Genomic DNA, 22,642 nt, shown 5'->3' on the forward strand with positions numbered 1-22,642 from the left:
TCTACTTTGATTCCATGCCTCGTCTGGAAACTGGCCATCTCCTCTCTCCTTCCCAAGTTCTGTGTGATATGTAAGAGAGCCCCCAGCAGGACCACTGCACTCTTGTCCATGTAGTCCATTGCAAATTTCCCATAGTATGTGGTCTTCAAAGCACATCTCCCCTTGTCAAATTTTCTGCTGCCGATGCCCATTGAGACACTCTCACAGTTACGTTTCACCTGTCAAAATTCCAGGCCATTCTCCTTTCTGCAAAGCACAACCTCTAAAATCAATTCTCTGTCCTTCAGTCTTGCTGTGAATACATTCAGCACATGGAAACTTTTCCTGGTAAACCAAATTCCTGAGCTGCTGCATATGTCCATGTCAGCTCCCTGGGTCTTCCCTTGGGCAAAGCATTTGGTGCATATTTACTGAACACATGCTCTGTAGGCTGTACTATGATAAGTTCTGATGATGCACAGATGAAATGGGCACAGCTCCTACTCTGAAGAAGTTTTTAGTCTAGGGACGGGGCGGGGGGGGCAAGATGTACACATGTAGACAATTTCCATACAAAGAGGAAATTGCTATTCCCATAAGTGTTTCCCAAACAAACAAGGCATTTCTTCAGGCATCAGCCTGATATCAGCTATGACATGGGAAGCCAAGGGCCTCTTCTGCTTTGTATTATGCTCTGAAAGAAATGTTACCAAGACCATGTGGCCTTTACTTCAATACTTCTCAGTGAAACAACTTGTTTTATTCTTTTCCCAACTGTCTCTTTCCACATGAATAACCTGGAAGCTACACCAATACAAATGCCAGACCATATGCTCTACTCAGATGTCCTCCCCGTCATGCCTAAGACTGTGCCTTGAGTTAAGAGCCCAGTGGCTTCTGACTCCTTCTCACAGGATGAGTTCTCTCCTTGGTAGACCCACACTTTTCTTAGAAAAATCACCGACTTCCTTTTCTTGTCAATGTTCTAAAGAGGAATGTTTACAAACCTCACCCTCCCTTCTGAAGTTTACCCTAGCCCTGTCTATGTCCTTTTATTTCACACTTGGATTATCCCTTTTATCTGCTAGGTTGAATACGTTGGACATGCTATATGCTTTTGAAAAATTAGTTTCTCCACAAAATAGCATTTCTCAGGTGACTTTTCTTGGTGTCTCCTCTCAACTTTTCACCTCCACATACCACTTCTGCAAGAGAGGGCTTTGGTCCCCAGAGCCACCCTTGAAAATACACCTCTGAACCCTTTTGTTACAGGATTCATTTCAATTTCCTTTTTCTGGCCTGCTTCTTCTAAACAAACAAACAAAAACAACTGGGATTTCAAAACATATATTTATAGGATACCTCCTAAAATCTAGGGAATACATAACTTACACACAAAGCATTCAAATCCCAAATCCCATACCTCGGAAGAAACGATGTTCAGGTCCACCATGCTTGGGCTCAAATCTTGTGCAGAATGCATGTGCTCGTCAGGTTTTATGGACTTTCTCTACATTTGTATTGTGATTCTGTGCATATCTCGGAAAAAGCTGACCCACGACTGCAGGAGACTGAGCGGTAGTCCATGGGCAAATCAATTGCTCCCTCAAGAGGTGAGAGACGTGAATGGGAAAACCAATAAAATAAAGTAAAATAAAATAAAATAAAAATTGGCAGCCTTTCATGATTTACAGTCACTGTCTTTGGTGTAGTAAACCTAATCACATTGGTTACTATTTCACGACATTCGCAGCCGGAGTCCATTAGAACAGTCTAATTTACACTGCAGTGTAATTCATCTGTTTTATTAAGGTTGTTCTTGTATTTATGTTCAAAGTAAAAGCGGCCTCTGGCTCAATGTTATACAGTCATTCTGAGAAAATGCCACAGGGTACAGCAGTTAATAAACCCGGGAACTAGATTACAGTGCCCGCATTGTTGACATCTGACAAGTTTACTGTAAATGTAGTTAGGGGGATGAAGGACCTTATAAAAATAGACGTTAGTGTCATCATTACAGGCCCATTCCAAAATAATTGTAGATCCCATTTATGGAGGTAGTTAAAGGGTCTTTGCATATACTTTATTGAAAATGTTAGCGCTTAATCTTTACCCCATCTTCTCCCAGGAAAACCTATTTCAGGTTAGCTTGCATTGATGGTAAGAAAATTACCTCTTCATAGAATAATGATAAATTAGAGATGGGGAGATTGCTTGGTGAAGGCATGCCACGATTCCAACAAGATTAGAAATTTCCATCCAAATCAGCTTTAGCTACTGAGAAGACTCTCTGTTCTGTGGAAGACTAGATGGCCAGCTCTCCTCTATAAATAACCAAGAGGGATAGCTGACAAGGTGTCATCCTTGTGACTCCCTTAGTGATGCTCACAGACAAGGCATTCTTACGTTTCAGGATGCTAGTCACTCCCCAACGGTCTACCAGTGACTCTGTTTCCAAGAACTCATTATTTACACTGGTACACGGATAAAAAAATCATCTTTTCTGGAATGAAAGAGAAGAAAGTCTACTAGAGAATAAGTTAATGCCAGCTATAATTCATAAGATATAGAAGAGGCAGAAGAAACAGGGGAGCAATTAATTACTGAAAAAAGAAACTAAAGATGGTTCTCAGCTTAATATTCCCTGTCTGATAGAAAGAACATGGTCTTTGTCATAAAATTGACTTGAACTTGAATCCAGGTATTAAGACTCACACTCTAAGAGGATAGTGTTACACAAGGCTAGTACGAAGTAGGTACTCAATGAAAAGACTATCAACAGTTTTAGGGTCTTAGAGGATGATTCCAAGACCTAACACAATGCCTGCCGTATGGTTGATAACCATCAATATTTGTGGATTAATCAATGAATTTTTTCAGCATTATTTTATCAGTACATGAAAATGAACTTCAGGGGATGGCATCAAAGAAGGGAAAGATGTCAGAAAGAACGTGATGCCTCCTGAAATGCATGACTACTTAGATTTCCTCATATTGTGGGGCTGTGAGAGGAGACTCAGGCTGTGGGCTTCTCTCTGGCATTGACCCAATGACTGTCAAGTGCCTTGAGATCCATAATTGCCTATCTGGGTCTCTATCCCTTCATCTTTAAATAAGGATATAGGATGATAAAACCGAAATTCTATGCATTATCCCTTCTAAAACTAAAATTCTATGACCTCCACATTTACTAAAAAGTCCAGCATTTCTGATTCGGGGCTCCCATAATTTGGGAAGCATCGGGAAGAAAATCACATTATTTCCATCTGCCAAATCTTTAAGAAAATTCTTTCTCTATCATAATCCTTATCACCCATATCCAATAAGTCACAGATTCTTCTAAGTTCTCTCTCCTAGACATTGCTCAAAGTCAGCATCTCCATGCAATTCTTACAGCTACCGCCTTAGTTCAGGCCCATATTGTTTCTTGCTAGGATTACTGTTAAGATTCCTTAAATTGATTCTCTGCCTCTGATTTTACCCTCTTCCAATCCGTAGTCTACGTCTTCTACATTCCAGATAACTCAAGCCTTGTTTACACAAACTTACAGTTTGAGTATTTCCTCTTACATCTATTCTTTTATTTATTGAGCAAATATTTTCCATCTGTCTGACTCAGAGAAAATTATCAACACTCACTGTGCCTCAGTTTATCTATCTGCAAAATGAGAAAAACAATAAAAATATCCATTTTATTGAGTTGTGATTATTAAATAAGTTCATATATGAGAGAAGCTTAGAAAAGGGTGTAGCTCCCAGCAATCATTCAAAGTGATAGTTATATGTAATATTAATATGACCACTCATGCAATCTTGCCAAGCAGAGTCCCTCGCAGGCTTTTTGTATTTGATGTTCCATCTTCCCAGATGTCTCCACGTCACCTTCTCTCACTTCATTGAGGTCTCTGTTCAGGAATCCTTTGCTTTTCCCATGTGACATAGCTCCCTTGTTGCCCGCTGTCCTCTTTATCTTGTTTTACATTTCTTCATAGCACTGACTGCTTGTTCATAACGATATTATATGTTATCCTTTCTTCTTTATAATGTATCTTTAGAATATATTTACAGGGATTATGCTTGTTTATAGCTACATACCCAGAACAAAAAGTGCTTGACACATAGCAGGTTGTCAGTAAATATTGGACAAATGAGAGAATGAATTGATGAAATACTCAAATGCTTACTTGACTATGATTGTGATGAATGTTCTAGAAAAAAATAAAATAAGGCTCTAGCATATAACAAAAGCAAAGACCAGGAAAACCTACTCTCCTGTGCTTGAGTCTAACTTCCCTCTACAAGCTGATTGTGTTGGTGTCCTTCATAAATGCACTCAGGGAATCTTACCACTCTCCACAACGTGCCCCAAGTGCTCCATGACTAGAATGGGAGATTCATGGGGACTTATCTGACTTATTTCTATATGTCCTTATGTGCTACACTTCCTAGTAGCAGGGGCTTCTACTTGTCATAAATCATTCAACAAAAGGTTGCTAATCAACATCATGAATTTGAAATATGAAAGAGTCAAGTTTGATTTCAACATATTTGGTCCAAACAATTGTTAAGCAGGTTGTGGTTTTTGAAAATTCGATAGCTCTATTTACAATAGTGTCGTTAACATCATTAAGAGTAAGTGATTAAAAAGTAATAATTCATAGATGGTCTTTAACAGCTGATAATTATTGAATGCTTACCACATTCAATCAAAACAGTGAAATGTGATGCAGTCAACTAAGCACTGATTCTGGATTCTAGAGAATTAGGTTCTGTTCTGAGCTGTCACTATCCAATTTATCTCCTGCTTGGGCAAGATATTTACTCTCTTGAAAATTCTGTGTCTTTACAGGAAAAACAAGGGAGTTGGACTAGATAAAATTTAAGATCCTTTCCCATTATAACAGCCCATGATTCTAGGCTGACCTAGTTCAGATACATCATTAAAAAACATGACTAAATGGCAAAATCAACCAAAAGAACATTTTTAGGTTTACCAAATCAAGACTTCCACATTTTTAAGGAAAACACGGAGCTTACATTTCAGAGGGCATGAGGTCAATCCTGCTCCATGATGGTGTGCTTTTTTAAGGCATAAGTGCCCTTTTCTGGGATTCCCAGCTTGACACGGTATCTAAGTCTAATTAAATTCCTTTGTGCAAACCTTAAATACACTTAATTAAAACAGGTGAACTTGGGATGATTAATTCCAAAAGCAAGTAGGTTAAAGTGCAGGCTCATTTCTTCCTCTAATTAGTTGAAGGATGATCTTCCTTGCCGAGAGGCTAACAGGCCGGAGATTCATTTCTTCAATTCAAATCTGTTTTTAAATGTCTTTTCAAAGCCTGTAGGCTTTGGAATTTGAGTTCTATAAAATTTTGACGTCGGGGATTATTTCTCCTTGTTTTATACTTAGTTAAACCCAAAGCAGGGCTCACTGGAGATGCAAGGGTTATAAAGTAACCAATGGTCAGTGAATCCAGACACACGGTCAGCAAAACCGGCCACGTGGTAACTTTATTATCACTTCATCACTCTTGAGAGACTGGTTTAACTTCATCTATTATGATAGGTTTTCAGAAACTGTGACTTACTCATTAAATAGTTGATTCTTTGAAATACTCAGTTTAGCACAGAAGTGTCAGATTTCCCCATATGCAGCCATGTCCATCCTTGCGTGTTTAAAACTGCTCCCATTGTAGTCTTAGTGTATGGCCTGGCTAAAATGGCTGAGGGCGGCACAGTCCCAGTGGTTTTGGGAGGAGTACTCTCAAGGTGGTCCCTGCCATTTTGATTTTCTTTTCATATTATGATGAAAATATACTTAGTACATTGTTACAGAAAATAAACAATTGTGGTATATATAATGCACAATTTGCTTGGCTGATTGCAAGCACTGTCTGAATCCACATTAGTGGTAAGTTTCTTGTGATGTTGAGAACATATTGTAATGAAGACTCCTTGTGACATGTTGAAAATGTTCTTATCTTCTTAAATTTATATTCTATGTAGTAATACAAAATTTTCTCTATGAAATTTCACTGATGTAGAAATGGCTCACTATGAATCTGGGGGAAGATTTAGGGGTCCTTGCAGATCCTTGGGATACCTGGAGACGTAGAGACAGTAGACATTGTGTGCTGAATAAAATGGCTGCTTTCCATGTGGCCTTTTATTATCAGGTGAGCAATATCAAATGCACTTCACATTCTTTCAAGGTCCTTCCTCTAACCTGACAATGATTTTAATGTTTCTCCTAGCGTGGTGTTTCTAGAAGTAGAGTAGCAAGTAGGGATCTATGAGGTCTAAAATGATGTTGAATTTTATTATACTGATAAGCTAACAAAATACCCAAAAGATTATTCCTTCTTTTATTTGCCAAGTCATTATTGACCCCTATGTGCCAGTCACTGTTCTAGGCTCTGAGAAGACAAACTGCCTTAACAGAGCTTGATTTTCATGGCAAGAGCGGGAGAAAGAATATGCAAGTAGGGCGACCATGGAACAACAAAAGCACTAGTGGCCAACAGCTGCATGAGCACCTAGGCCTCGCCACACATCAGCACTGACAGTTATTCTAATGTCCCCGAAGAGATGTCATTCTTCCTCTCATGAGGAAAATCAAGGAAGAAGATGAAGAGAGGGAGCATAAGCTTCCTTTCCTCGACCTCGCATCTCCTCAAGAGAAGTATTGGGCCGGATTATCTATGGTATGGAGTCAACCGCATTACTAAAACTTAGCATTGTTAATAAGGGCGCAGTCTGAGATTCTATCAAAAAGTCTGCCTTCCAGCCACACTGCAAACCTCCTGTTGCCAAAGTCCTAACTACACGTGAGGAAAGGGTGTTATCAGTGCTCTCTCTAGTTATATATCTTCCAATATTTATAAGTAATGAATTAGAATTTAGAAATGTTAATTTACAATTTACATAGCAAATATAGTATGTGATACATATTACTTAAACAAGAGTCAACTTGATGTCATCATAACTAATTTAGATTTCTGTACCGTAGTTGTTATTCTAAGAGTAGATCTTGATGCGCATTGGTGTTGATTCGTATGTTAGGTCTCTAACTTAAACTCTATGACATGTGGTTGAATTATGATTATCTATAATTTTATTAGTCCAGGCTCAGTGAAAAGAACAGAAATAGGTCTAGTTTTTTGAGCAGTAAGAGATTTCATACACAAATGAGAAGGTTTGGAGGAGCAAAGTTCAGGGAAGCATCTGCCAGCCTCAAGACACGAGGAAATGTATCCATTGCAGGACCCAGTGACCTCAGCTGCCTGGACACAGCTGGATGATTCCCAGGAACACATCTGGAAGCTGCTGGGAAACCAGGGCCCACTGTCTACCAAAGTCCTCTTGTAGCTGCTGCCAGAGAGTAATGTATTTCCCTTCCCTTCCACCACTCACATCTCCCTGACGTGTTTTTAATTAGAAGAGTCTAAACCAAATCTGTTTAGCCAGGAAGCCAGGAAAGTGTATTTTCCAAGATTTTGAGTCTCCAATATATATACACATATGTATGTATATAAAGAGAAAAAGAGAGAGAGAGAGTGAGTATACAGGATGCTGCGTATAAATTATTCCATTGTAAGGGAATCCTGGGTATATTATATAAAACTATCTATCAACTTTATATATAAATATATAAAAATTTATGCATAATATAAAACAAAGTATAAAATATATAACAGATATAAATTTTATGAATTATTCAATTATAATGTAATCCTATACATGATATACACATACATGATATAAAAATATACAGACATTGCAAAAAAGATAATTACACACCAATTCCTTTATAAGTACAGGTAAAATAATCTTTAACAAAATATTAGTGGTTTGAGTGGAAAAAAGTGTGAAAGCATAATCTATCATGACAAAAATTAGTCAATGAAATCCACCATATTAAAGAAGAAAAATCATCTGACCATCTTTGGAGATCCAGAAAGTAAAAAAAAGCACATTTAGCAAAATCTGTAACGAATTCATGATAAAAATTCTAACAGAGTAAGAATATAAGACACCTTCCTCCACCTGATAAAGGGCGTCTACAAAATCACACAGCTCTCGTACTGTGAAAGATTGGAGGATCCCCCTAAGACTGGGAAGAGGCAAGGAGGTTCGGTCGCATTAATTCTATTAGGCTTTGAACTGGAGGTCCTGGCCAGTGCAGTGACACAAGAAAAAAAGGTAAAAGCTATGAAGATAGGAAAGAAAGAAAGAAAACCTGTTTTATCTGCAGACGGCGTGTTTCGATACATAGAATATCTTAAGAAATCTACCCTAAAACACTGTTATAAGGAATAAATGAATTGTAAAAAGTAGCAGGATACAAACCCAATTATACAGAAATCAACTCTATTTTCATACACTTTCAATGAACAGCTGGAAAATAAAATTTTAAAAATGTCATTTATAATGGCATCAAAATTAAATAATAGGGACAATGGAGTTAATATAATGCAACTAACAGAAATAAATTAAATACTTAAGGAATACTATATTAAATGATTTTTAAGATCTTTAGCCTGAAAGCTATAAAACTTTGTTGAGACAAATTATGTAACACCTATATAAACAAAGAGATGCACCATTTTTATGAATCAGAATGCTCTGTGTGGTTAAAATGGCAATTCTTTCCAAATTTATCTATGAATTCCATGCATTCCCAATCAAAATTGCTTTCTGTAGAAAATAAGAAGGTTGTATTCAACGTTATCAAGAAACGCAGGGGCTGGCCTGGTGGCGCAGTGGTTAAGTTCGCACGTTCTGCTTCTCGGCGACCCAGGGTTCCCCGGTTCGGACCCTGGGTGTGGACATGGCACCACTTGGCATGCCATGCCGTGGTACGCGTCCCACATATAAAGTAGAGGAAGATGGGCACGATGTTAGCTCAGGGCTAGTCTTCTTCAGCAAAAAGAGGAGGACTGGCAGTAGTTAGCTCAGGGATAATCTTCCTCAAAAAAAAAAAAAAAAAACCCACCAGAAATGTAAAACAATAAAGCGACGGGAAAAATGAAGTTGATGTAATTAGACCATTTGATGAAACAGTATAAAATAAACATAGAGTAATCAAAACATTGTGGAAGTGACAAAAAATAGGCAAAAAGCAAAAGTACATGAGGCAGAAGAGAATGTAAAAATAGACTTGCATACTTTGGGGTAATCATTTTTCACAAAGTGGCAAAGAAAAAATACTTCTAAGAAATAGTGTTGAAAAAAACACCTATCCCCTATTTTATTTCATAGACAAAAATTAATTCAAATGGATCATGGACCTGAACCTAAAATATATAAAATCGAGGTTCTCAACCTCTGAACTGTGAAGGTAGATCTGGTTTTAAATTATACTAGCCACATGATCTTGGGAAATAGACAAGACTTGTGTGAAATGAAGAAATGCATAGGATGTGAGGTTGTAAATATGGAAACCACTGTAATAATCCCGAGAGAAAATGATTGTGGCCAGGACTCAGGGCAATGTCTATGCAGAAGAGACTGAAAGACTCCGACAGACTCAAATGTCGAGGATTCGGAAGAGAGGGCTGTGGAGTTGGTAAGAGAGAAAGGTCAGAAGAGTATTTTTATACTCAAGAATTTTTATATATTTACATACAAATTTTATATATAGTTTTATATAATATATGTAGGATTCAATTACAATAGAATAGTTTATATGCAACATCCTGTATACTCACTCTCTCATGTTTCTCACTTAAATAAATGGTGGTGTTGGTGTCTGAAATAAAGCACAATGGGGTTGGAATAGGTTGTCAATATTGGACATGCGTTAGTTAAGGTACCTGCAAAATATTTGTGTGCAGATGCCTTGTATGAAGGCTGTAATAAGGATATAGACCTGAGGAGTCAGATTTAGGTGGACCCCAGGATTTTAGAAATGGTGACATTTAGCTGATACTCATAATAAAATGGAATGGATGACGTTTCTAATTGGAAGGCATAGAGTAAGGAGATATGGGGGTCCAGAATTGAACTCTACATTCTTCTGAATTTGCTTTGTGTTTTGTTGAACTTATCATGTGTTTCTGCAAGTTAATTTTTAACTCAAAAATCAGAAAGAATATGGTAAACAATAATCGTATTGTATATCATCAGGGAAACATAGAATGGACAAAAACTTAGGAATGTTTAATAATATTATTTTTTTAATGTAATAAGCCAAAACCTATCATGACAAAATGTAAAATACAAACAAAATTCACAAAAAAATTTCAACACAAAACAATGAAAGTCAGCGTTATAGATACACGGGCAGATGCATATATACATGAAGTATACTCAACTTTTAAAAATAATAAAAATATTCCAACTAAAGAATTGGAAATTGTGCTAAAATACAAACAAACTAAAAAATGCAAATGGCCAATTATTATATGGAGACATGTCCAAAATCTTATAAACAAGAAACAAAAACATTAAGTAATAGTGACATTCAGTATTTACCTATGAAATATCTTGTTAACAATTTAAAAATGATATGCTGAAATGATAATATTTTGAATATATTGGTTTAAATATATTATTAAAATGAAGTTCACCTCTTTCTTTTTACTTGTTTTAGTGTGGCCACTAGAAAATCTGAGATTATGTATGAGGCTTGCATTACATTTCTATTAGACAGCATTCATCTAGAACAGATTTGGGGTCTTAAAATATTCATTGATTTTGACTATAGCTTAATCAGCTACTCAGAGATGCTTTTAGAAATCCATGTAAAAGCAAATTCATCCTCATATTATTCACAGGGGCAAATGTTTATAAACGATATACATAATGATTGGAAAATGGTTTGTTTTATAGACATTTTCTGAAAATTGGGAAATCATTAAAACTATGACATCATCAAACACTTGAGAAAATGCTTACACCTATGATAAGAGAAAAACAAAGATTAAAAAATATTTAATTTGTGGGGCCGGCCCCATGGCCAAGTGGTTAAGTTCGTGGGCTCCGCTGCGGCGGCCTAGGGTTCAGATCCTGGGCGCGGACATGGCACTGCTCGTCAGGTCACCTTGAGGCGGCGTCCCACATGCCACAACTAGAAGGACCCACAACTAGGATATACAGCTATGTATGGGGGGCTTGAGGAGATAAAGCAGAAAAAAACAAAAAAAAAGATTGGCAGTAATTGTTAGCTCAGGTGCCGATCTTTAACAAAAAGAAAAACAAATATTTAATTTGTTCCTATATTTACAACATATATTGAATCAATATGTTGACTATGTATATATAAACAAAACAAGATAAAATATATAGTTCTAACATTTGCTATATATACTACATTTTTTGAATATGTATGCTAAATATATATATATATATATATATATAATTTTTTGAAAAAGAAGTGTTTCTAAAATAACAGTTTACCTCTGCAAGATAGCCCTTCTATTAAGGTCAGTGAATCAGCCTGTTTTATTCATCCCTCTCTCCCGAATGCCTAACAGTTTTTGACACAGTAAACAACCAACGTGTCTATTGGATAAATGCATGTTGATATCTATTTTTTCTCTATATTTATCTATACTTTCTGAATGTTCTTTGAGTGCATATTTTTACACTCAATAAGAATACGTTTTAAAAATTAATAAACATAAGTGGTTTAGTTCCATTATCATTTTACCAAAAGGAGAGCGAAGGCCTTCGGAATTTGAATAACCCACTAAAGCTTGTCCGTGGCTGAACTGAGACTGGTGTCTCTGCCTCCTGATCTAGCAGTCTTTTCATTGCACTGCTATTATCAGCCATGTGAACCGATTGTGTGCTTAATTAATCAAAGGCAGAAGTGAGCGCAGTTGAGAGTATTTAGGAGATTAGTTAAAGGGTACAGGAAATTGGTAACTGAATTAGAAATTTTATTGATTGGTTGTGAAAGAAGTCTACATCCATTAGAGCCTGAATAATAAAAGTGGTGATAGTACCATAAATTGAACAAGATAGAGGATTAGGGAGGCAATGATGATAAATTCAACTTCAAACATAATGTGTTTGAGAGCTGGTAGAAGACCCAGGTGGTAAGGTTCATCAGGCAGTTAAAAACATGAGATGAAAATCTTGGAGAGCCGTTGAAGCCTAACACAGAGACGTGGGAGTCGGTTTCACAGAGGCTAGTCCTCCATCAAATCTTTGAGATGAGCAGATCCTAGTGCTGTGATCTGCTCACTTAAACACAGGACAGTTTTGGAGTGTTGCAGATACCACAGTTCAACGTCTCACAAAGACTTTTACCTTCTGGCAGGAACCAATGCCTTACTGCAAGCAGAATTTGATAAGCAATGATGAAGATCTCTCAGAAGGAAAGGTGTTGACGAGAGCAAAGTATTCCCAGACCAACTAATAAAGATGGCATTTATTTTCCCAAATACAGCATTTACCTGCTGTAGCATAACCTGAAGAAGAAAGGTACTTCTAATGCTCGATTATAGCTGGGTAATTCCTCCCAAGTGAGCGGCAAAATAAAGTGTGCTATTTTTCGTATATTCTAATTAATACTTCTTAAATAGCATGTCACTCACAGTGAAATTCTTGATGCATGTAAATTTATACATATATCATGGCTCCAGTTTTCCCACTATAACTAAGATGTTATTAAGCAAGCATCACACACATATACATACATGTGCAATAAATATTAATAGTCTATATATCTGCATGTATGTACTTGTATATATTTATAAATTTCTAATATAGAGATATGTATCATTTTTAATATGTAGATATATATCAGCATAAATAGAAAAAGAGATGACCTTTGGGACAATATGAAAGGTCAACATGCATGTAATTGGAGTTCTAGAAGGAGAAGAGAGAAATAAAAGGAAAGGAGACAGATTAGTAAGTTGATTACCAAATAAAAGGACAGGAGAAAGTTTAATAAGTTGATTACCAAAAACAACAAAAATTGGATTTAAAAACTGAGTCTACAGAAACAAGAAGAATCTAATCTACATATCAACATGAAAGCAGTAAAACTACACTTAGGCATATCCAAATAAAGCTGCTGAAAACTATTGAAAAAGGTAAAATATTAAAAGCACTCAGAAAAAATGATACATAACATGCAAGGAATAATGAAACATAAAATAATTGAAATTTATAAGAAACAGTAAAGAACAAAAGACAATGGAATGGCATCTTTAAAGTGATTTTTAAAAACTCCACAATACTATTAAACCAGAATTTATCATATGTCTAGTAGAAATACTATTCAAAAACGCTAAAAAAAATGTTTAAACAAAATCTGAGAGGATTTGTCATCAAGTAAACAATATCATATAAAATACTAAAGAGAGTTCTTTATACCGAATGGACATCATCCTTGAAAAGGAGATCACATCTACAGGAAGGGATCAAATGTACCAGAAATAGTGTATATGTGGATGCACATAAGAGCTTGGGGAATCTCTCTGTATTATCTTCATAATTTTTCTGTAAATCTGAAACTAAATTAAAATATTTATTATTTTTAAAGTATTAATATGGACTGTTAGGGTTCATATCCATACTCCACCAAATTACTGAATGTATAATGTTGAGCTATCAAAATTGTTCTGAGACTCAATTGTCATATTTGAAAATTGGCAATAATGACAAGATGAACCTGAGAGGTTATTGTGAGGGTTAAATGAGGTGATCCACCGAATACTGCCAGATGGATTTCAAGACAAGCTAACCACTTTTATTTGCTATTCATTTTATTCTTATTTTTCTGATCATCATCATTATTATCTCTCGAAGTTACTTCAATCGCTTGGATGCAGCTGCGAGGAGCACAATTGTGAGAAAGAGTCCAAGGCAACATTGAGACCAAGCATTGTGATTGATTCAAGGCTCCTGCCTAATGGTGGTTTGAGGGAATGGTGGGCCACTGTCCCCAGGTCAATGATTTTTCATCTCTGACTTAGAAGGTGATTGGTCTGAGAAGGTGAAGTTTCAAGGAGATTTAAGACAGTGCAGGAGCACGTTATCTCTGGGAAAATTTCCTGAATGACAATGCAGAATTACATTCCCAATGGTTGTAAACTTCTCGGTGAATTCGTGCTTTGGAAATTAAATGTCTCTTTTCTCAATAGGCTTTTGTTCTGGCGTGGGAGACATGGAACCTATCCTTCTAAAGATCATGAGCATTGACTTTAGGATCAATTCTCTAATGTGACACACAAAATCCCCCCTTGGCCACCAAACTGATTTCTTGCTCCTCCTTTCTGCTTTAAGCTACATGGCCCCAATTCTTACCCTGGTATTTTCTGATACACTCCCTGGCCACCTCTGTTTCTGCACACTGTCCTGCTCATGGTTCATAAATGCAGAGGCTTTTCACTCTTGCAGCTCTGGAAATTTTACCTCCCCCACAAATACTCCCTTTAGTCATGTATTTATTTCTCAAATTTTTTCTAAACTCTCACTAACACTTCAGGGCTCAATTAAGAATTTTCCTTTTCTGTAATTCCTTGGACAGTTATTCACTCATGTTTTTGCCCCTACAGGTGCATATCAGTTAAAAAGAACACTCAGAGGGCAGGACTATGTCTCAGGGATGAAGAGGTGCTTAGCACTCAGTATAAGGTTTGACTCAATCTTCTTTTCAATGAGGGAAATCTTACACACGGTGAAATGCACAGATCTTAAATGTACATTGTGGTGGGATGTTAACAAAAGCGTACTCTCCTGGAACCAACATTCTGGGCAATATGTACAACATTTACTTCCCCCCAGAAATTTCTCTCATGGCCCTTTTCAGTCAATTTGCAACCAGATAAACAACCGTAGTTTTTATTTCTATCAACATAGTTTAACTTTATCTGTTCTTCTACTTCATATAAATGGAAGCATACAGTATGAACTTCCATGCCCAGCTTTTTTTCCACCTTTTTTTTTAATTTATCCTTGTCATTGCAGGTATTGGTATTTCATTTCATTATTTTCTTGCTACATCATATTCTAATGTATGAATATCCCACAACCTGTTCATCCATTTCCTGACAATGAGTTTTGAGCTTTATTCCAACTCTAGGCTCTTATGAACAAAGTTGCTATAAATATGCTAATGCAGATCCTTTGTTAATAAATGTTTTTATGTCTTCTAGATATTTACTTAGAGTGTATGTCTTGGGCAATAGAGTAGGTTCATGATGTATGTTTAACTTTAAATATATATTTAATTATATAGGCTTATATATATTTAATCATACATTTATGTATAGTCATTTTATCACATAATATCAAGGATGTATACCAGTCACATGACATCACTGCTGATGTTAACCCTGCTTACCTGGATTAGGCAGTGTTTGTCAGTTTTCTCTACTGTCAAGTTACTCATTTGTTTCCCCTTTACATGTAGTATTTTTTGAAAGAAAGTCACTATGCATGGCTCACACTTACCCGTCCATAGTTTTCAACAGTATCTCGTACAGCTATGCACCTTTGGTGGTCTGCCCTCTGCATTTCACTGAGTGCGGGCCCTCCTGAGAACTGCCAACTCTTACTTGTTTTAACTTGTTTGTCTTCTACTTGCATTGATTGCCTTAAGCCTTGTCAAACTGCATTTCCCTTTCTTTAACTGAGGCTTCTGCCTGTTAACTGACTCATTTGAAATATATTGACATAGTCAACTTATTGACATCTTCAGTAAGGGAATCTAGCATCCAGTATCTACTGGCACCCCTCCATTCTATACCTCAGCACAAACATAGCACACTCTGTTCTAATTATGCATTTACATCATTGTCTCTTATATTAAATATGAACCTCTTTATAAAGACCAGCATGATCAAACTGAGAGGACATGTGAACCAACTTGAAGGATCTTTCCATGCCTCAAGAGGGAGCTGATTTAAGCGTCAAAAAATATATATTGACTGCAATGAGTTGAACCACATCCAAATAATTCTTAACATATTAATTCATAATAGGTCCAAAAAAATCAGGTTCCCTTTGGAAATTGCTAGGGCACAAACATTATCCTTTAAATTTGTAAAGGGAAAGAATAATAGCTTTTAAAATAGAAGAGAAATACGTGAAATGATTAGCAAAACGGTCACAGACAGCAAAGCTTTGTGATAGGTACCTGGGATCCAGTAAACGTTCTTTCTAATTTCATATACTGTTGAAACTTTCCGTTATACATAATAAGAGAGAGAGAGGAGAGAAATAAAGAGAGAGAAAGGAAGAAGAGGGAGAGAGAAAGAGGAAAGTGAGCCTTTTAAGGCTAGTACCTTGACATGCTCAATGTTGTATTCTCAAAGAATACAATGCCCTATGTCAAATGCTGGGTAAATATTTAAAGAACTAAGGGACACTGCCACTGATGCATATAACCATGCCAAACTCAGCTAATTACACCCTCTGTATGAGGATAGCTGATTAAAAATAAATCTGTGATCTCTACTAGTTCCTACTGGTAAAAAGAACAAGGCAGTATCTATTAAAAGTGAGGACCTAAACACGACAAGCACTTATATTTTGCTTTAAAATAAAATTCTGAGATTTGTCATCAAAAGTCCCAGTCGTGAGGCTTTATTCTATCTTAAGAAGGGTTATGCAATCTCTACTAGTTTAAATAAAGCCCCACTGATGGCCCTGTGGTCTAGCCATTAAAAGTTCTGCACATTCTGCTTCGGTGGCCTGGGTTCACAGGTTCAAATCCTGGGTGTGGACCTACTCCACTCATCAGCCATGATATGGTGGCATCCTGCATACAAAGTGGAGGAAGATTGGCACAGATGTTAGCTCAGGGTGAAACTTCCTCAAGCAAAAAAATAAAAAGGCCCCTCAGAGACTCACTATTTCATCTTTCAAATGTGGAAACTAAACATCTATCTACTTCACAGGGTTATCGTAAGAACTGAGTCGGATATACATGAAAAGCACTCTAAACAACGGTGTTGTACAAAAGTTGTTCTTTCGAAAAATTCAGAGGGACACTGAGAAACATCCTTAATGCCCCTTATGGAACTACACATCATGGCAGAATATGACACAGAACATTTGAGACCAGTGATCAGAGTATTCAAAATAATACCAGCAGTAAGCCTTATGATCTGATTTGACATCCTTATGGAAAGAGAACTGGAAGTTTGATCACCTGAACTTTAATCTCCGCTTGACTGATTATCAGTGAGCTCGTTAGAGTGGCTGACATCTCTGGTGGTCATCCCTTTCTTGCTTGCAACTCAACTTCATCTATATAATAAATCCAAATTCATTAGACTTATTATCTATCAATTGCAGTAAAATTATATACACTAAAAACAAATGACCCATTTGATGAGAACTCCATTGAATTTTTCCATTGAACAGTGTTCAGGGCCTGAAAACTATTAGATAATAAATAATAATAAATCATATATAATAAATTATTTATAAGAAAATAACACAAACTATTGGCAGTTTTGGATAGAGATATCTAGTAGTCAGTCTTCAAACTTCCCCACGGTCCTGGCCTCCTGGCATACACACCTTTACATAGTCCTCCCTGCCATTTGATGGGGCTGACATGTATAGCCAACAGTATATTGTGGGAACAACATGTGGGACTTCCAAGGACCTAAAAGAAGTTGCGGCTTCCACCTTTCGGTCTTTTAGATCACTTGCTCTGGGAAAAACCAGCTGCCATGTTGTGAGTATACTCAAGCATCATCATGGGGCAGTTCGTGTGGATAAAGACTAAAGTCTTCTGTGAATGACTAGCACTAACTTTCCAGATGTCTTAGTGAGCCACCTAGGAAGTGATCCCTCTGCTCCAGTAAAGCGCTGGCCAACCAGCTGACAGCAACCTCATGAGACCTTGATACCAAACCAGCCAGCTCAGCTACTCCTAGATTTCTGACCCAGAGACACTGTGTGATGACAACTGGTTATTGTTTTCAGCCACTAAGTTTTAGGTTATTTGTTTTGCAGCAACAAACAAGTAATGCAAGATCTAAAATACAATGCAAAGTTTTATTCTGTGGTGAGTATCATAGCGCAATGTAATGCGTTTTTATAAATCAGCATTATTATTGTATAATTTACATAGAACAAAATGCATGCATTGTAAGTGCACATTTTGATGAGTTCTGACAAATGTATACACCTGTGTTAACTGTCACCATGATCAAAATATAGCATATTTCCATCAGTTAATAAAGTTACCTTGTGTCCGTTCCCAGTCAATTCCCACTCCATGCCAAGCAACAGGCTGATCTGCTTTCCCTCACTAGAGAATAGGTTTGAATTTTCTAGATTTCCTATAAATGTAATCATACAGGATGTACTCTTTTGTATGTAGTGCCATTTGCTGAAAATAACGTTTTGAGATTCATACATGTTGTCGTGTCTATCAGTAGCTCATTTTTTTTATTGACAAATAATATTCTATTGTATGGACATAACTTACTTTATTTACAAAATCTCTTAATGGGCATTTGTGTTGTTTTCAGATTTTAGCTAATATGGGTAAAGCTGCTAAAACATCTATGTAAAGTCTTTGTGTAGACATGTATTTGTATTAATCTTGTATCAAATACCTAGGAGTGGAACTGCTGGATTATATGGTTAGTGTATGTTTAACTTTTAAAAGAAAATGCAAACTATTTCCCAAAGTCACATCATTTTGCATTCCTTCCAGAAGAGTTCCAGTTATTTCACATTTTTATCAACTCTGGTATTGTGCTTTAAATTTTCTCTAAGTTTACTCATTCTAGTGGGTGTGTAGAAGAGTCTCATTGTGGCTTTAATTTGCATTTCTTGGATGATTAATGAAGTTGAACAACTTCTCGTGCTTAGTGACTATTTGTTTCTCTTGTGCACAAACTGCCTCTAAATATTTCCATTTTTAGTGGCTTTTTTTTGTACAATTATAAAAGTTCTTTATATTCTGAATATAAATCCTTTGTGAAATATGTGTATTGTGAATAATTTCTCAGTCTGTGATTTGCCAATTCATTTTTCTCATGGTGTCTTTTGATAGGACCAAAGATTTTAATTTTACTAGAGTTTAATGTATTCTTGGTTATTTTTATGTTTATTGAATTCTGTATCCCATTTAAAAAACCCTTGACTACTCCCACATTGCAAACACATTGTCCTGAGTTTTCTTCTACAAGCTTTATAAGTTTATCTTTCATGCATACATGACAGAAACTAATGAGTCCTAATAGCTAGATGTTTAAAAAAAAAAAGGTGGTTTTCAGGTATTAGCTGGGTAGCCTTGGGGAAGTCATTTAATATTCTGAGAGTGAGACAATTCATCTCTATAACTGCAATGAATTCATCTCAGCTTTGAAGAATTTCTGGGAAACTCAACATTATACAGAACATGTGGATTTTGGTAATTTATATAAGTTGTAAATGGATGATGCTACAGTAAGCAGTATCAATAACCAGAATATGTTGTTGATTAATTATGACATAAACACCATTTTCCCCTGTGGCCATTTCTGTTTTCTCTTCTCTGTTTACTGTATATGCATCATATTCTTTACTGTTTGATTCTTAATTAACCAAGTAAATTGTATGAGATAAAGAGCTTCTGGACCACAAATATATTGTTATAAATACCTCACAGCCATAAGAAAGTCAGCAATCATTTCTTGAGTGACTCTTGTATGTGAGACCCATACTTTACTTTAATACTCTCTTTTAATATGCTCTAGAAGCAAATGTAAAAAACTATGAAATAATAGACAATTTTAAATGATCTTTCATCATGATGTTATTATTACTTAAAAATGAAATAAAATAATTCTGTGTCTGAGAAATGAGGAGGAACATCAGAGTTTAGAACTTGAGCTTTGTGACAACATCTTCTTTCTACTCCTGGATTTATGCTAACCCTTCTTAAATCCTTCCAATTTTTCAGTTCTTGAAAGGCTGGAGCTTCTGCAATTGCAAATTTCTTTTCTTAAGGTAAATTTCACTACTTTGTAAAATGTATTAATTTTATTAGACCTTACAGCAAAATGAAATTCTTCTCCAAAATCTTATATAACTTTGTGTTTCTCTTTCTACCTTGTTAATATTTTTTGTGTAAATATCAGAATAAACTTTCTAGATATTTGTTATGGACAAATGAAAATATTCCCAAAATCTAATTGTTCATTGTTTCAAGTAGTCTTTGATACTCTAGAATAGCTAATGGTTCTCAATTAAATAGCTTATAAATTGAGTAAACTAAAGTTTCGATTCCAAAGGATCTTTCACCTCATTCACTGAATTTAGAAAAGGAGAACTCTGGTTCAGGTTAGCACATGGAGATTGAGTTTCTCCTGACAGTAGTCAATCCAAAATTAATAGAAAAATGCCAAAGCTGCAGTCAAAATGGTTTTTGTCTATTTTGTACTCACCCCTTAATATATCTTTGCTATCAGCTCAAAAAATTGAGGCTTCCTTTGATCAGACTTCCATGGAAATGTATCTTAAGTAACCATAACTCTAGTTTCTTGGCTAGCTCCGTAATTATTGCAACTAACTTAGCCCTCCATTTCCTCTTTTTATGTTCCACTCCATTAGGAAAGGACATCATATTTTCTGAACTGATGAAATTAAACTCGCCCATATTTTCCCAGTCATCATAATTTTTACAAAGAGCTCATCTAATCAATTTTTGGCAAGAGAATGACAATACTACACTAGATAGTGCCATTAAGATGAAATAGTCATGCTGTTGAATTAGAGATACTTAAATTAGGTAGACCAAAATTTAGTTTGGCTTTTATTGTCCTCATTCTTCTAACCCTTAAATACATGTTTTCCAAGTCTGGTCATTTAACTTCCACCAGTATTTCTCCCAGTGCAGGAAAAAACACATCATTTTCCAGGCTTTTGCAAACAGAGATGTTACACGGAAACTGAATTTGTAAGCTAAATGTCAGATTGCCAAAGGACGCAATGACAACCTCCCATCTATCCTGGCATACGGAATCCCAACTGCCATGTTAAGCAGTAGCAATCTACCTTAAGGATATATATCCGATATTGACATAACCCAAGATGTGTCCAGGATACCCTCTGCAGTTCCAATCCCCAAGTTCTTCTGGTAAATGTGTATTAGATACTTACTACGCATAGGCACCTACTAAGTGTTACAGTGTTTTTATAGAGAAATGCATGAGACTTAGTATCTACCTGTACACAATTATACCTCAGTGAGAAAGACAGGGTTATACAAATAAACCACAGGACCATATGAAACTGCATTGAATCCAAAGAGCGATGACTGGAAATAGCATTCTTGGACAGTATCGATTCAGACCCACACTGTTTATTAGTGAATCATCCATCAAAAGAGGATGGTTAAAGAAATAAACCCAGGTGAACCTATAAAAAAGATTACCCTCCTAGGAATAAGGACTCAGGTTTCTTGGCCCAATTCTGGATGTGTGATAGAGGGGAGGGCAGGACGTGGGACTTGCATATCATTTATCTGTAGGATGCACTTGGAGAGCTAACATGGGTCATCCCAGGAATACTGTATGTAAAAGAAATCAAATGCAGAAGCCAGAAGAAGTATATCAAACAAGATACCCATCTAAAGGAATTAGGAAGGCTTGCCCTTGCATGAGAAAGCAAAAAAGAAATTGGGGAAATCAACAAGCAAAGACAGATTTATCAAAACCACCACACAGTGTGATTTTTTAGAATTGTGCTATCTAAGAGGGGGAAGTATGCAACATCATGCAAACAAATAAAGTGGAGAAACCAGAATGATCCAGAGGGTTCAGGAAGACTTCTTTGAAGATGTGCTCTGAATCCAAGGTCCCCAGGTCAGGAAGGATGTGAGAAGTCAAACGCCCTGTAGCTCTAAGGATCTGGGCTATATTGTTTAAAGAATAAGAGGATGGAGAATCCTGTGGAGGAGTGGTCAGAGGTAGAACTGGGAGCTAAGGGAGTCACTCACTTAGGCCTGATAGGTGGGGCAAGCTTTCTGTTGTTTGTTCCAAGTTCCAGGGTAAGCTATTAGAAGTTCTTAAACTGAGGATTTGCATGATGCAATTTAAGTTTTACCATTATTATTCTGGCCAAAATTTATATCATGAACTGAAAAGGCTTAAGAGAGTTCAGCTATCGACCAATTAGGAGGCTCAGATGATGCAGAGGAGACACGATGAAGCTTGGGCTTGAGCGTTAGCAAGAAATGTAGGGGGAAATCAATGGATCAAAAAGCAACGTAGGAGTTAAATTGATTGGAAATAAGGTCTGAGGGAGAGAGACTCATCAAGAATCCTATCCTGGTTTCTGACTGGCAGTACATCTTAATAGTAGCTAATTTGCAAAGTGTGGAAGAGCATAAAGAGCAAGACAAAAATTAACCTAGATTCCACTAGGTACCCACTGCGAACCTTTTTCTAATCATAAACGTGTGTGGTTTTTCACAATCAGCATCTTATAGTAAGTATAATTTTATATCCTGGATTGACTTATATTGTGAGACTTTTCAATATAAAGTTTTATTTATCAAAAAATTCAAATATAAATTGTGATGTAAAATCACAATTATAATGGTTTATACTATCCTATGGAAGTATCATAATATATAACACTAGCCACTTTTTATTAGGCATTTTTGGTTATTTCCATTTTTTTTTTACTTATAAAGAATGCTACTATACACATTCTTGCTTGCAAACTTTGTAAACATCTTTGAATG

Source organism: Equus przewalskii, chromosome 8 (genome assembly GCF_037783145.1).
Source record: "Equus przewalskii isolate Varuska chromosome 8, EquPr2, whole genome shotgun sequence".
Classification (NCBI taxonomy): domain Eukaryota; kingdom Metazoa; phylum Chordata; class Mammalia; order Perissodactyla; family Equidae; genus Equus; species Equus przewalskii.